This window comes from Phyllostomus hastatus, unplaced genomic scaffold (genome assembly GCF_019186645.2).
Source record: "Phyllostomus hastatus isolate PE091 unplaced genomic scaffold, TTU_PhHast_1.1 phas_scaffold_78, whole genome shotgun sequence".
Taxonomy (NCBI): Eukaryota; Metazoa; Chordata; class Mammalia; order Chiroptera; family Phyllostomidae; genus Phyllostomus; species Phyllostomus hastatus.
The window spans coordinates 48,958,757-48,973,832 of record NW_025334041.1 but is presented as its reverse complement, the minus strand read 5'-3'; the positions used below and the strand labels follow the sequence as shown (position 1 = coordinate 48,973,832).

General features: G+C 40.9%; 1 pseudogene; it reads right to left on the bottom strand.

The window, feature by feature from the left end:
- Positions 1 to 4,068: 4,068 nt before the first annotated feature.
- LOC123812326 lies at positions 4,069 to 4,164 on the bottom strand (annotated as a pseudogene).
- Between the last annotated feature and the right edge of the window lie 10,912 nt (positions 4,165 to 15,076).

Below are 15,076 nucleotides of genomic sequence, written 5' to 3'. Positions count from 1 at the left end.
GTACAATCATTACCCCTATCTAATTCCAAAACATTTTTCTCACCCCAAAGAGACCTGTCCATACCCATTAGCAGTCACTTAGTATTTGCCCCTGGCCCCAGCAACCAGGAATCTACTTCTATATCTATGGATTAATCTATTCCAAACATTTCATATAAATAGAATCCTAAATATGTAGCTCTTTGTGACTGACTTCTTTCACTAAGCTGATGTCTTCAAGGGTCATCCATTTGTAGCATGTCACAGTACTTCATTCTTTTTATGGCTGAATAATATTCCTCTGAATTTAGTTAGCATGAGAGGTTAGTGGATTTCTGTCCCATCTATTACCCTGCACAGATTTATTATTGATGAGCAGTCAATATCACTGCCCCTCACCCTACCCCCTAAGCTTGAGGCCTGTATATGATGCTTTTGCTTTTATTGCCTTCTAGGTCCTGGGTATGTATCCCCCTTGGATCTTCGTTGAGCTGAGATGATAGTTATTAAAGCAGAGATAATAATTACTGTCTCACAAGTTGTTGTGAAGATAATTGAAACAGTTTATAAAAGCATCTACTCCTCTCCCTTTGTATTGCATATGCTGTGTAGGGCACTTTCCATTGCTGCAGTAAACACCTTGCTGCCCTCCCACTCAAGAGACCGTTTCTTGTCTCCTTGCTCCTCTGACATGGTCTGGGAGTACAGGCTTTCTGGGGAGGTGGGAGTTATGGTTAAGTTGGTGTTAAGTTGTGGGGGTCCTTCTGACTATAATGCTGGATAAAGGGGTCACTTGCTTTAGCCCCCGGGAGACAGTAAGCAGTGGGAGTCTGGGAAAAGCTTGGTTCAGAGATTTTGTTAGATAAATGTCTGAAAGGAAAGCTAATGATTAGGCCCCTCGGCCTCCAGCTGAAAGTGCTGAGTAGTAGCTGGTGTCCAAGCACAGTTTCTCATCTCACTGCCTCGCTTCTTCAGGGTGGGTGGTCACTACTTCTCTCAGCCACTCCTTTGTTGGGAACCGCCCTGACTGGTATCAGAGGCTGAAACCCCCGCCTAGCTAAGGCTAAGGGAACGCCCTTGGAACCGTAAGCCGGCAAGGAGACAAAAGCTTATCTCCCTGGCAGGAATGCTGCTTCTGCTGCTTTATTCATGACTGAACCCCCCAAAAAGCTTGGTCGGTTAGCCAAAGACGGGTAAGATTCCCCACGGGGGAATGACCTAAGCCAGGCACGATCACTTTTGGGAGGCCCCCCAAAAGAAGGACTTGGGGGGCTGCAGCAAAAAGGGGGTGATGGACCCTCGCTCCTCGGCTTTGACATAGCCTGAGTTCTCATTGTCTGGGAGAAAATCTCCTTATCTCTTGGTTACCTAGTTCCCTTGCTCCACCTAAGCCTGAAACAATGACAGGGTGGTGCAGCTCGGTACTGAGAAGTGCGGATTCCCCAGGGTGATCAGGCCTAAGAAAGAATATGTAAATTACTGTGAAACCTTCTTTGTTTAGAATGCTCCCAGTTGAATGAGAAGGGTCTTAGGAGGAAGTTAGTTTGTTCCTCAGCCTTACAGCTCTTTGACCCCCAACTCAATAGACCGGCAGAGTTCTTTGTTTTCTATAGTTCCTTACTTCCCCTAATGAGTACTGTACTTTACCTGAATTATTATGCAGCATGAGCCTAATAAAAGCAGGTACGGACGGTAAATCAGCGCACTCCCCACTAGGGGGGGTGGCCATTCTGTCCCTACTTCCCCACAGAAACTAGTCTGTCTCTGTGCATGTGTTGTTCTTTCTCGCGTGTGTTTCAGCGAGCCATCCACAGCGTTCCGTGATCACTGCTGGCCGGTGACCCACGCGCAACACTCCTCCCATCAATGAGTGGGTCTGCTGTTTGGTAGAAAGTTAGGGCCTTGCACAAACCAGCACTCCTCTCTTATGACATTGAAGGACACCCCAGGAGAAGCCAGAAATGCATGTTAAGAGGGAATGTTTTGGGGAGAGAGGAGAAAAGGAGTGACAGCACACTTCAGGGTACCCCTATTCTGTGATCCACCCCCCTTTCACCATGCCACATCTGTGCCCCACTCATTCTGAGCCCGTTGGAGCAGTAGTTCCAAATCTTCCCTGTGCAGCAGAATCACCTGAGGAAATTAAAAAATATGCAGATATCTAGGCCCCTCTCAGATTCTGATCCAATTGCTCTGGGATGGGATCTGGGCAACCAGCATTTCTAATAAGGTCTCCAGGTGGTTCTAATGTGATGAAGTTGGGGAGCACTGAGTTGGAGTCACCTCTCATTTATCTCCGAGGAAACTTCCTGCAGGTTGCCACAAGACAGGCAGCAAGCAACGTGCAGCTTGTGTCCACTGGGGAAAGCAGGCTTGAGGAATGGAGGGGCTCTCTGACCCAGGGGTCCCTCATCAGGGACATCATGAGACTTCATTGTCTCTCTGAAGGCCCCTGCTACTTAGCCCTCATTTGGCTTTCCTGCTGCCAGAGCTGCTCCTGGAGAGGCAGGGTCTGCCTCCCCAGAGCAACCCTTGGGTCTAGTAGGCATCTAGGGTGGAGGTTGGAAGGCAGCAGAGACTGTAGAGTCACTGTGGTGAGGGGGAAGAAGCAGAAGCATCAGGCCTAGGCTTCAGGGCCATCCCTAACCAGCTTAGATGTTTGCGGGGCCAGTTATTTTAACCTTTGTGAGTTCCCTATTTCTAATCTGAACAACCCCCTATTATGGTTGCATGGAGCTCCACTAAAATAATGTAGTCATGTAAGGGTATTGTACACTGTCAAGCATAACAAAAGCATATGTCCTGTCACTATGGGGGGGGCCCCCAAGTTCTGTTTTTCACCCCAGTGTTTCAAGATCTCATCAGCAAAACAACTTCTCTCCGTCCCTGGGGTTGGGGACTCAAGACCCTCAAGACTCTTCCTCAAGAGTCAAGAGCAAACTTGTCGTGAATAAGCCCTTGTAAATAAACACAGTGCATTATATTGGATGGTGAGCACAGAGAGAAAAATTTTTCCCCAACAAAGAGAAAAAAATGAAAGAAAAAAGTGAGCCCAGCATGCCTAAATTACTGAGTCCTGGGCCACTCTTTGGGTTCTCCAGGTGAGAGAGCAGGAGGCCAGGAAAAGGTGAAGCCAAGGTGGGGACAAGTCAGTGCGTTGGGGCCCACGGGAGGTCAGGGACAGGGCAGAAGCATCCCAGGGTGGGGCCAGGTGGCAGCGTGGATGCTGAGGGGCTGCAACTGGAGTGGATGGAGAGGAGATGCGAGCCAGGGCTACAGACTCCTCTTTGACCCCACATAATCCAGCTGCCTTAGTGCCCCTACGGGTGTTCTGAGAGGGCCCCCAAAAGTTCCCCAAGGGCCTGAGGTGCTTATCTGGACCATCACAGGAAAATCCCCACTGCTCTCCCTCTTCCAGCCTGGCTAAGCAAACACATTTCCTTTTCACTGGCAGGAGAAAGGGGCATCATCTTGTTACACTCAAAGGTAGAGGCGTGTGGAGTGAGCAGCAGACCCTGTAATAGGCTTGTTGTGTTTTTTTTGTGAGTAATGCCATTTTTGGGGAGGTGGGGAGGTGAGGAATTTGAGCAGGAGGAAGTGCGTGAGGAGTGCAGGAGTCTGGAGGTTTTGTATTTTGTTGTTGCTGGGCATGGTTCTGAGAAAGGAGAGGAAGAAAAAGTGCAGCACATTCCTGCCACCATCAGGGGCTCAAGCTCCCAGGAAGAAGGTGGGGAGCTCCTTGGAGCGAACAGTGCGCTGAGGTCCCTAGAGGAGCTCTTGTCTAACCTCAGCTGCAAGGGGTGTGGCCTTTGAGGAAATACCTATATTGAATACCAGTTATTTGTATGATTCTTTTCCACTTATGAAATACTTTCTGTTATAATTCTTTTGATTCTCCTAACAACCCTGGAAAGCAGGTTGAGGCAGTTTTATGAAACCCACTTTATAAAGGAGAAGACTGGGGTCCACACAGGTGAAGCGAACTGTGGAAGAGTCTGGACTCAGTGGTAGAGCTGGGAGTGGAACATGCAGGTGGGGGACTTTTCATTGTGTCATATTTGCTCACTTTTCATTTTGGCTTCTCCAGTGTTTAGTTTTGTTTTTTCATTAACATAAACCTGTATTTTTAAAAACTGATAAGAACAGATACTACACTTGATCTTAGCCCAAAGGCTGAGAAACGATAAACCTGTATTTTTTTTTAATTTATTTTATTTTTTTAGAGAAAGGGGAAGGTGGGAAAGAAGAGGGAGAGAAACATTGATTGGTTGTCTCTTACAAGCTCCCAACCTGGGATCTAGCCCGCAACCCAGACATGTGCCCCAACTGGGAATTGAACTGATGACCTTTCAGTTTTCAGGACAATGTTCAACCCACTGAGCTACACCAGTGAGGGCTGTTTTCTTTATCTTAATAAAAAGCTTTATAGGACTCACTAATACTTCTCCCGTGCTTTGGCTGTGGCATGCCCATACCAGCGATGCTGCCGGGCCTCTGGTCCATGGTGGCTTCATCCAGGAGCACTGGGTGTGACCCCATGTGGGCTCTGTGTCTTGGCTCCTCAGGTGAGAGATTGAGGTTTTGGCTGATGTGTGAACTGGAGCTCCTGCTTTTGCTCTCTGCATTGTGTATATTTAATTATGTTTGACGGAATTTACTTTAGTCCAAGTTCAGGTTGCTGGCCTTCTTCCTTTCCTTGTTCCTTTCATTTTTACCCTTACTCTGTGCAAGTGATTTGTCTTCTCTAGACTTCAAACACACAGTCCCTCTCCCCTCACCAACCCCCACACCTAGAGAAGAGCTATCCTGTGAAAACTTCTCCCTCTTCCCTTTGGAAGGGGACATTGTCTTGTGCGACAGACTGTTGCCTTGGGAAAAGAAGCCAGAGCTCTCTTAGATTTTTTGGCTTTTTCCCCCTTAAGTCGCACATTTGTCTTACTCTGTTTTTTCCTGCCTCAGCTTTTCCAAGTTTCCCTCCTGACTTGTGACTTCCTCTGCATAGGCTGCCTGAAATTTTCCTGCTGCTTTTGAACCCTTCCTCATTTAATTATTCCAACTAGGAATTAAAATAAGCATTTGCACTGGTTAAAAAAACCCTCAAGAGCCTATATTCATAATGGGTGGCTCAGAGGTAGAGAGGGCCCTGATCCTGTGCCACTCTCGTTTCCTGGAACTTCCTGGTTTGTGGGGTGTGTTCTTATGCATTTGGTCAGCCCAGCAATGGTGTGAGACTGATGGAATGGGAATTGTCATTCTCATTTTACAGAGATCAAAACAGAGAGAGGATCCCAAAGGCTGACTCAACAAGGATCATGTGACTTCACGTTTTGGCTTTAGACTACAATTCTGAATTTTGTATAAGAAAACCCATTGTTTTAGAGGAGAGTATAGAAGTTCAAGTATGGAGCCCATACCTGATATTGGGTGTTGTCTCAGTCTGCTTGGACTACCGTAACAAAATACCACACAGTGGGTGGCTTAAACAACAGAAACCTATTTCTCACAGGTGCGGAGGCTGGAAGCCTGGGATGTCAGCTGATTTTGTTCCTGGTGAGAACTCTCTTCCTGGTTTGCAGACAGCTGCTTTCTCTCTGTGTCTTCTTACTGCATCTCACATGAGCAGCCTCTTTTTCTCTATTTCCCTCTATCTGTAAGGCCACAGTTTTATTGGATTAGCCCCCTTATGATGTCATTTAATCTTAATTGTTTCCTAAAGACCCTGTCTCCAGATATAATCACACTGGTGTTAGGACACCAACATGTGAATCAGGGTGGGGAGAGAGTAGGCACAATTCAGTCCATAGACTGTGTCTCTAGGAAATACTAGCCTGGCTAATATTAACAAACATACCTCAGATATTAGTAAATCCCCCTTTGGTCCCAGGACTTTGGGTTGTTATGTCCTCAGACCTAAGGGCTCATAAGCTCAGCCTTGTCTATACTCCAGACCTGATCAGTCATTAGTTACTGACACACCTTATCCAAGTCCAAAATTACACATTTCTTAAGGTAAACTAATTGCATTATAGTCAAGTTTACAGCCCTAGTAGGTAGCAACTCTATCTCCAATCCCATCTATTAAGTGTTGATTTATATTTACTCTCAGAGAGCCAACTCATGTCTGTTTCTTTGGGATATCTCATTGTCACTTCCATGCATCTCCTATGCATGGACCAACAGAGGTCTTTTCACTCTTGGTTAAGCTTGATTTTGTCCTCTCTTTGCTCCAGATATCTACTAGTTTTGAGAATGTCATTGGTACCCAGGAACTCTTTTATGTCAGAGAAGACATGCTACACCTCGCCTTCTGCATTATGTTAATGTGGGGCTCTTGCTCATTGTTTCCATGAAAAGTCAAACTCAGCAACTTGTTATTTCCATTTTAATTTAGTAACATTTTGGGAGGAGGCCTAATCCTGGAGACAGAAGGAGCCTAACACAGAGGTAGCTTTCTTAGTAAGCTTTTCTCCAAATTCTGTTTGAATTTCTCACTGTTCTTTTCTTATATTGCCTGTAAACCCGCTGATTTCAGTCAGATTCTACTTTGCAAAATGTGAAACTAGTTGGATCAGTTATTTGTTCATTAATTCAGCAAACATTTGTTGAATACTCTCTATGTTCCAAACACTGTGCTATGCATGCTTTGGGTATGTATGCTGAGGCAAGGAAAGCCTTTGTCCTCTGAAAATATAGGCTAATGTGAAGGCCAGACAAGTGAATAAGCTTCCACAAAATTGTGAAAAATGCTATGATAAGCATTACTCAAGGTAGTATAGAAGCACTTGGGGATATAGGTGGAATGTACCATTCACTAATAAAAGGGATATAAGAGGAGGATCACATTTTCCACCTCAACTGTGGGGGAAGGATGATTAGCTCAGTTTTGACAAAGTGAGTTTGCAAGTGCTTATGGGAGTTTCCAACAGACAGTTGGTTATGTGTCTCCTCCTGAATTTAGAAGAAATATCTTGTTGTAGATAGACCTTCAGAAAGCATCAGCTTATACATAGCAGGTAAAGCTGTGGGAGTAGATGAGATCACTCAGGAAGCGTATGTAATGTGAAAATACAGAGGGAAGAGCTGGGAAAAGGTAAATAGTCCACACAGGTGAGGCACTGGAGAGAGTAGAAGCTCGTCAAGAGGCAAGGGAGTAAAGTGAGTGAACATGAAATCTGGGGTGGAAAAAAAGATTGAAGGGAACACAAAATGGGGTTGACAGGCTGGAGAGAGTGGGTGGGATTCAGAACTGGGGGTACCAGTCTGATTGAATGGTGGCTGTATTGTGGTGATCTTGAAAAATAGGATGTGGTTAAGGAGGTGGGCATTTGAGTCTAAAATATCAGAAATGGAACAATTCTAGGGAGTAATTAAACTCAAGGTGTGGTTTTGAGAGGTCAAGTATTTTGTGACTAGGGTGGCTATGGATAGATAGCATTTTGCACTAGCTGTAAGTCCTCCAGAAGGAAGTGGTGATTTAAGTGCCTGAGTCTGAGACCAGTGTGTAGTGAGGTCAGAGATAAGGATGACAAGGAGGGACTTAAGAAAGTATTAACGATTTGGAAGTGGAAATGGGGGAATTCTGCACATAAGCAGAGCTCGGAAAATATAGAAGAGCTTTTATCCCAGGTGACTGAGAAAGTGCTAGTCTCAAGGAGAGTAGAGTTTCCCTCTCATGCAAGGAAAGTAGAGGATGTAGAGGGCAGGGAACATCTTTGAATAGGCTGAGAATAATAAAGGGATTTATTTATTATCAAGTGGGGAAGACAGCTGAAAGTAAGTCTTAAGAAGAAGGAAAAAAGTGGGAAATTGGATTTGAGGAGCAGAGTGGGGGAGGGCCAGACGCTCAGAAGGATCTGAAATGTTCATAGTGTCCAAGGATGCAGTGGGATTGCTGGGACTAGGAGGAAACTTGGGCTCCAATTGGTGCCTCGGGCTTGGTCATTGCCCACGACAGTGGCCTTTGCTATTCTTTATCCTTCTATTGGGCAAAAGTGAAGTCAACTGGAATACAGGAAACGGTAGGACTTTTATCTCCTCCCAAAGGAGTAGTTTTTCACTCTAATCTGAAGGAGCCATTCTTCTTCTAATAGGGATATCTACCAAGAACTACTAAACGTTAATCTGAAATTCTAACACCATAAACATTTTAAACATGAAGCACTTCTCAACTGTTAGCCTTTGGCACACTCCACTGAGATCAAATACAAATGTGCTTCTGTGAAAATGGTTTGTCAAAGAATTTTATCAATTATAATTTAAAAACATATGTGTAATGTTTGTTTTTTCCCCTAAAAAATTACATAACATATAGTGGTTTCATAACAAGGAGGAAGAATTCTGTCAGTGTGAACATACAGCATATTAGGTCTAAATTGGCAAATCAGCAAAGAACATTCTTCCTTGCTAGAGAATTAGGAAAGACTTAAAATAGTTACCCAAATTGTCAAGTCAGGAATATTTTTGTGCAATACGCAAAAGGTTCATTAGCCTACTCACAGTGCTTTTAACATTGTCCTCTCTTTGTCACCCTACTCCAATCTTACTGAGTGAAGTCAACAATTCTTTGGGGAAAAATCCAATTCCTTCACAACAGATAAGAGGTTACTCCCCAGAGAAATAGAGCTGAGGGTTTCTGCTCTGAGAGCTGAGGACTAATCCCCTGAGGCCACTTCTAGTTTGTTAATTCTGACCCCTAGGGGCTGGTTTCTGCAAATGTATCCACAGGCTAGGGCAGGACGTGCATGACTGCACCCTGGCTGGCACCGCCTTTAAAAAGAACCTGCATTGAACTGGAGCAAGAACAAGGAGCCATTGATTGCCAACCTGAAAAGAAAAGGGGTAGTAAAGGCACCTAAACACAAATGCGAACTCATTAAAAAATAATACAAAACAAAGGACTTTGGAATTTACTGGAAATTAGAAAAACCCAGAAAATGATGAATTATTTACAAAATCATGAAAATGTCATTGCCGATTTTATTCATAAGAACCAAGTGACTGGTAAATTATAGTACTTTCTTCATTAAAGTGTTTTTTTGTTGTTATTGCTTATGCTCTAGTAGGGATGACTGGGGTAGTTAGGTAATGGGTAGATCTTGTTATCAATGGGAGAGTGAGGGCAAGTATAAATACTAGAAAATCCTAAGATAATACATAGGTGACCCATGAGTTCCATCTAGCCCAAAGATGCATTTTGTTGGGCCCATCTTTTAACAATGGCTGCATAGTATTCTAGAATCCAGAATGTATTTAACCAGTGCCTTCTTAATGGGCATTTAGACTGTCCCCAGTATTTTGTCCTTATGAACAATGTTTCAATGAACATCTTTATACATAATCTTAAATTTTTTGCCTGAGTATCTAGAAATAGAATTGCTGGGTAAAAGGGAATGTTCATTTCTAACTGAAAATATATTATCAAATTATCATTCAAAATTACTGTACCAATCTGTGCTGTTTCTAGCAGTGAATCAAATTGTTTCTTTAACATCTTCAACAACATGATTGTTATAAGTGAAGTCAGCTAATCTGAGTTGCAAAGTGATACATAATTGCTTAAAATTTACATTTATTTCATAAGGAAATTAAATATTTCCCCTGTACTTATTGATCATTTGTATGTCCTTGTCCATTTTTCTACTGAAAGGGTTCTTTATGAAAATTAGTCCTTAGATTTTGATTTGTATTGAAAATATTTCTCTGCATTTGCTATTCGTCTTTATAAAATTTTCCCCAAACATTTGCTTTTAACTTTTCCCTCAAACATTTGCATTTAGTTACAGTTAGTAATTTGTAATGTCTTCAGAATATTTTTCCATCCTAGAAAAATGTCCCTCAATATTACATATGTGTGGGGATTTAGTTAATAATGAAGGTGACATTTCAAATTAGTGAAGAGAAGATATATTATTAAATTATTAATAATTATTTTTGAAACAACTTGACAACTACTTGGAAAAATAAAATAGAATCTCTAAATCACCTCTTACATCAAGATAAATTCTAGGTAGGCTAAAGATTTAAATCTAAAGAATGAAAGTAAAAGAAGAAAAATATGGATGAATATTTTTAGAATATTGAAGGATTCTGAACAATTTATATTTGCTTCTTTCTCCATGAATCTCAATTCATTTTGCTTAAAGTGGCTTTATTTTTTAATTTTCTTATATGGTAGGGCTAGTCATCCCTGATTACTTTTATTTTTCAGCTTTTACACATACATTATTACATATGCATTTTTATGAAAGGTTTTTGAATAGTAGACAGCTACTCAAAATTATAATGATGTTGATGATAATGCATTTATTCCATGCTTATTCAAGCCCTACCCTGTTCTAAGTGCTTTAATTTTATTGATCAACTTAATTTCTGCTGTGTTGTAAATGCTCTTATTACCATTACCATTATGAACTTGAGAAAATAAGAGAGTGAGGTGCTTATCTCCTTATCTTCTTGTTATTTCCTAGTTTAAATTTCCAGGACAAGGTTTCATCAACTTTCCACATCAGGATATGTCATAGGTCACTAGCCAAGCTGTGGATTGGCTCCTGTTCCGCCAGTCAGGTGAGGTCACAGTATCTTGGAACAAAAGCCAAACTCCCTAGCTTTGGCTGTGGTGGGATGGGCACCATGGCTGATGTGTTTGGTACCTCCCTGGAATTAAACAGGTGGGCAGTGCTTTCTCTGTTTCTTTTAATGTCTGCTCTTGGGAAAAAAACCCATGCTGATTTTGGAGTTCTGAATATGAGCAAATGAATTTCATCAAAACTTCATTGGGATCACAGATGAATTCATATGGGAGCAAAGATTTTTGCCATATCAGTGCAACTAAAAAAATATTTAACAAGTTCACTAGATTTGCTGGGTAGTCAAACTTACTAGGGAGTTTTATCTGGTTGACTTCAAAGACTAAATTTTCAGGTTTAGTAGAGGGTGTGACATTAGGGAAAGGAGTTGAAGCATTAGAGGAAAATAAGAAAATATAATAGATATGATATACGCTGAAAATAGATGGCATTCACATCCTGAGAATAAAGAGTCTTTATGATCATTCTCTAAAAGAAAATGTTTTTCTGTAACTCTGCCAAAGAGAAACCTCATTGTTTGCTTTAAAAGAACACTTCATTAATTCTGTAGTTTGGAAAGGGAGTTGGAGTTTTGCATTTGTCTGTGAATGTCTCAAATATTTATGCAAAACATTGGTGGATTTTAAGGTGTTAGTATTACATGTGTTTTTGTAAGAGCTATCTAAAGAAAAATCCATCTGTTGAGGGACTCTAAAAACACCTGGATCTTTTAAGATCACAAAGAATTAAATAATTTCCCACGAGAGTCTGGTTTACTTTTGAAAGCTTCCTCTGCTGTTTTGGCTTATCATTGTTCTTTCTTTTAGAGGATACAAATGTCCCAATGAAAAGGGAGCTGAACGCTAGTGCATTAGAGGGCTTGAATGTTGTTCATACCAGGACAGCAAACCAGAGGAAGTGACAGCGGAGAGTAGATCTCATATTTGGGTGATTGTTTAATATTTGCATTTTATTCAAATGCTTCGCAGCTACTGGTAATTAAACATGGAAGAAAAGCTTTGGGAAATCATCAACTAAAAATTGTAGCTGGTAAACCGTACCTGTCACGATGTGCCTTCTATCAAAATTGTTTTTGCTCTTTACCCCTTGTCAGACTCTCAGATCCTTGAGAGTTATATCTAAGTTATCTTCTTAACCTACACAGTGTTTTGTATAGTATTCAGTAACCATTGTGCCGAGCTGAATTTTATTCAAAGACAAAAACTTCTAGTTTTAGGAAACGAGGATCCCAGCAACATAAGAATCTGAAAACAAAAACAAAAACTAAAACCCCAAAACAAACCCACAAACACCACATGGTCTGGGGAAAAGGCTATGCTAGTGTGGCAAGGTCTTCATGCATTAAAATAATAATAATTGTTTCACTATCCATTTTCGAACTTTTCTATATGAGGACTATCTCAGCCAGAACTCTTTAGGAGAACTTTGGAAACAATCTCACATAAAGTGTAACCCAAGGGTAGGCTACCATATTGATATGCTGGGTAGAAGAGAGAAAAACTGATAGAGCCCAAATGAAAAGCCTCATATTGGTTTTTTACCAACAACTCTTCTCTTCCTACTTTGTATTTTCTTGGAGAGCTCTTCTCCTCAAAGGAGAGTTTCCTTTGCAGTCTTATTCCTCACACTCTCCAGCCACTGGTTCAGATTTTCAGAAGGCTGTGGTGTTTTAAAATCTGCTGATACTAAAGTGCCTAGGCCATCAGGCAAAGAGTAGTTAATAACCTTAAATTAAGGCAGTCAAAATCACCTGGGCAAAGAAGATAAGGACCTTTTGGGTTTGGCAAAACTGTAAAGTAGTAATAAATACTATGTCATTCAAAAAAACGATGCTGTTGATATTGGGTTATACTTTCCCTTTTATATATGACTCATTTATCACACAGTATCCTGTGAAATTGATAGGCTCAAATAACCTCATTTTAGAAATAACAGGGAGAAATGAAAGTAGGGAGAAAGAAACTCATTCGTACAGCCTTACTCTTGTCTTAAATTAAGATGAGATTTTTTAGTCACCGTTTGTAATAAGGAACCAAGACAGAGATGATACCACTAGAGCAGGGGCATAATATACTAGTATCAGGGACTTAGTTCAAGAATAGGAAAAGAAACTCAGAAAAACAGGAAACACAGTAATTACTATATTATTTTTTCCCCCTCAAGGGAGATTAATCTTAGCCTAAAACTAACACGAAGTCAGTCTTAGGGCAGACTCTGTTGACTTACGGAGTTCTTTTCAGAACTGACACAGTTTATTGAAGTACCTGATGGATATTCCCTTTTTCTTTTTTAAGGGCCAAAAAACAGAACAGATTTTCTCCTGGTGTTATTACACAGAGGTTGTAACTAGAAGCAAGATAGAAAAGTTGACAATAAATTGTTGTTGACTCTTTTTATATCAAGGTTCAATGATAGAAGCATTAATGCTTCCTGGTATTGTCTCTGACTTCCTTTTCACATGAAAGTCTGATTGAGATATGCAGCCCACCCTCTGAAAGTATACAGTGCTAGTATATTCACAGAGTTGTGTAACCATTATTACAATCAATTTTTGTACAATTTAGTCACCTCAAAAAGGAGCACCACAGCCACTAATGGTCACTCACTATTTCCTTCCCACCATTCCCCACCCCTGACCTAGGTAACCACCAATCTATTTTCTGTCTCTATAGATTTGTCAAATCTGGACATTTAATATAGATGAGATCATGCAATATAAATGAGATCTGGCCTCTCACGTAATGTTTCAAGTTTCATTCATGTTGTGCCATATATTAGTACTTCATTCTTTTTTTTTAAATATTTTGTTTATTTATTTTTAGAGAGGGAAGGGAGGGAGATAGAGAGAGAGAGAAACATCAGTGTGCGGTTGCTGGGGGTCATGGCCTGTAACCCAGGCATGTACCCTGACTGGGAATCGAACCTGCGACACTTTGGTTCGCAGCCCGTGCTCAATCCACTGAGCTATGCCAGCCAGGGCTAGTACTTCATTCTTTTTATTAATGAATAATATTTCATTTTATACCACATTTGAATCTATTCTTCAATTGTTGGATCTTGTTACCAGCATCCGGGTCTTAGGTTTTCCAAGATAGAAACTGAGAGGAAACCCAGAGAAATTTACAGACAGATTTTATTAAATTTAGGTTTGAGCACAAGGGAGGCGGCCCAGAGGAAAGGAAGTTCCTCCAAACTGATTCAGGGGCTGGCTCTGTTCGGCTGTTTTATAAGCTAAGAACAAAGAAGGCTTGCATGAAAAGACAGGCTCTTTGAAAATGGCAAGCCTTTGGAATTTTTCATGTCAGGATAAGAAAATGAAGTGGTTAGAAGGGAGATAAAATTCTGCATTTTTTGTTTTTAAAGCAAAGTGTGCATGGGTGATGGCATTCTTGCAATCAACTTACCCTTCTGGCCACCTGGTCTTAATTTGGCTTCTTGGCCACCCAGTATTCTTCTACTGTCTCATTGTGTTGTATCTAATTTTTTGTTTATTATCAATAATGCTGCTATAAACATTTTTGTACTAGTTTCTATGTGGATATAGGTTTTCATTTCTCATATGCTAAGAGTGGAATTACTGGGTCATATGGTAACACCATTTTTAATCTTTCAAGCAACTGCCAGACTTTTCCAAGGCAGCTGTGCCATTTTGATTATTTAGTCCAATTAATTAGACATTTTGAAATCTTTCATTCTATTTGCAGTTTCTATATCCAGGTTTGTGTAACTTCAGAATACTCATAAGTCAATTAACATACTTGGTAAAGATAGACTATTCTAAGAATTCAAAATATGCCCTATATGTTTCACTAAGATAATTATAAAAATTTTAGGAAGTTCCAGGAAATTTGAAGAAAAGAGAATAGAGTTTTAGTTATGAATCATCAGCACACTTCACTGTTGATTGGCAGAAACAGAGGACTGATTTTAGAGGGCAGGACCACTAACAAAATGATGGACCTTTATTGAACTTTGAAGGAAAGCTGATTGTAGTTCTTGCTCACACACATCCTATGTCAATTTGGATTGCTGGCTTCATTTTCTGTACAAGAGGAGCAGAGCCCCAGAAGGATGAAAACCACTCATCAGTGATAAATATTTGAAAATTGTGTTTTAGAAAATTTAGAAGGCAAGTGGAATCAATAAAGTTTTTCCTGCCTTTGCTAGTATAATTCAGTGGATTGAGCACAGGCCTGAGAACCAAGGGGTCTCTGGTTTGATTCCCAGTCAGGGCACAAGACTGGGTTGTGGGTCAGGTGCCCAGTAGGGGGCGTGTGAGAGGCAACCACACATTGATGTTTCTCTCCCTCTCTTTCTCCCCACCCCCCCTCCCCTCTCTCTAAAAATAAGTAAATGAAATATTTTTTAAAAAATATTTTTTAAAAGCAAGTTTTTCCTAATACTATTTTATCTGGATTGATTAGGGAACATGATTTTTCTCTAAAAGTGAGCAAGGACAAGATACACTCAGGAGCTTAATTACTTTGTCTCTGAAGGAATTCTCAATTCTA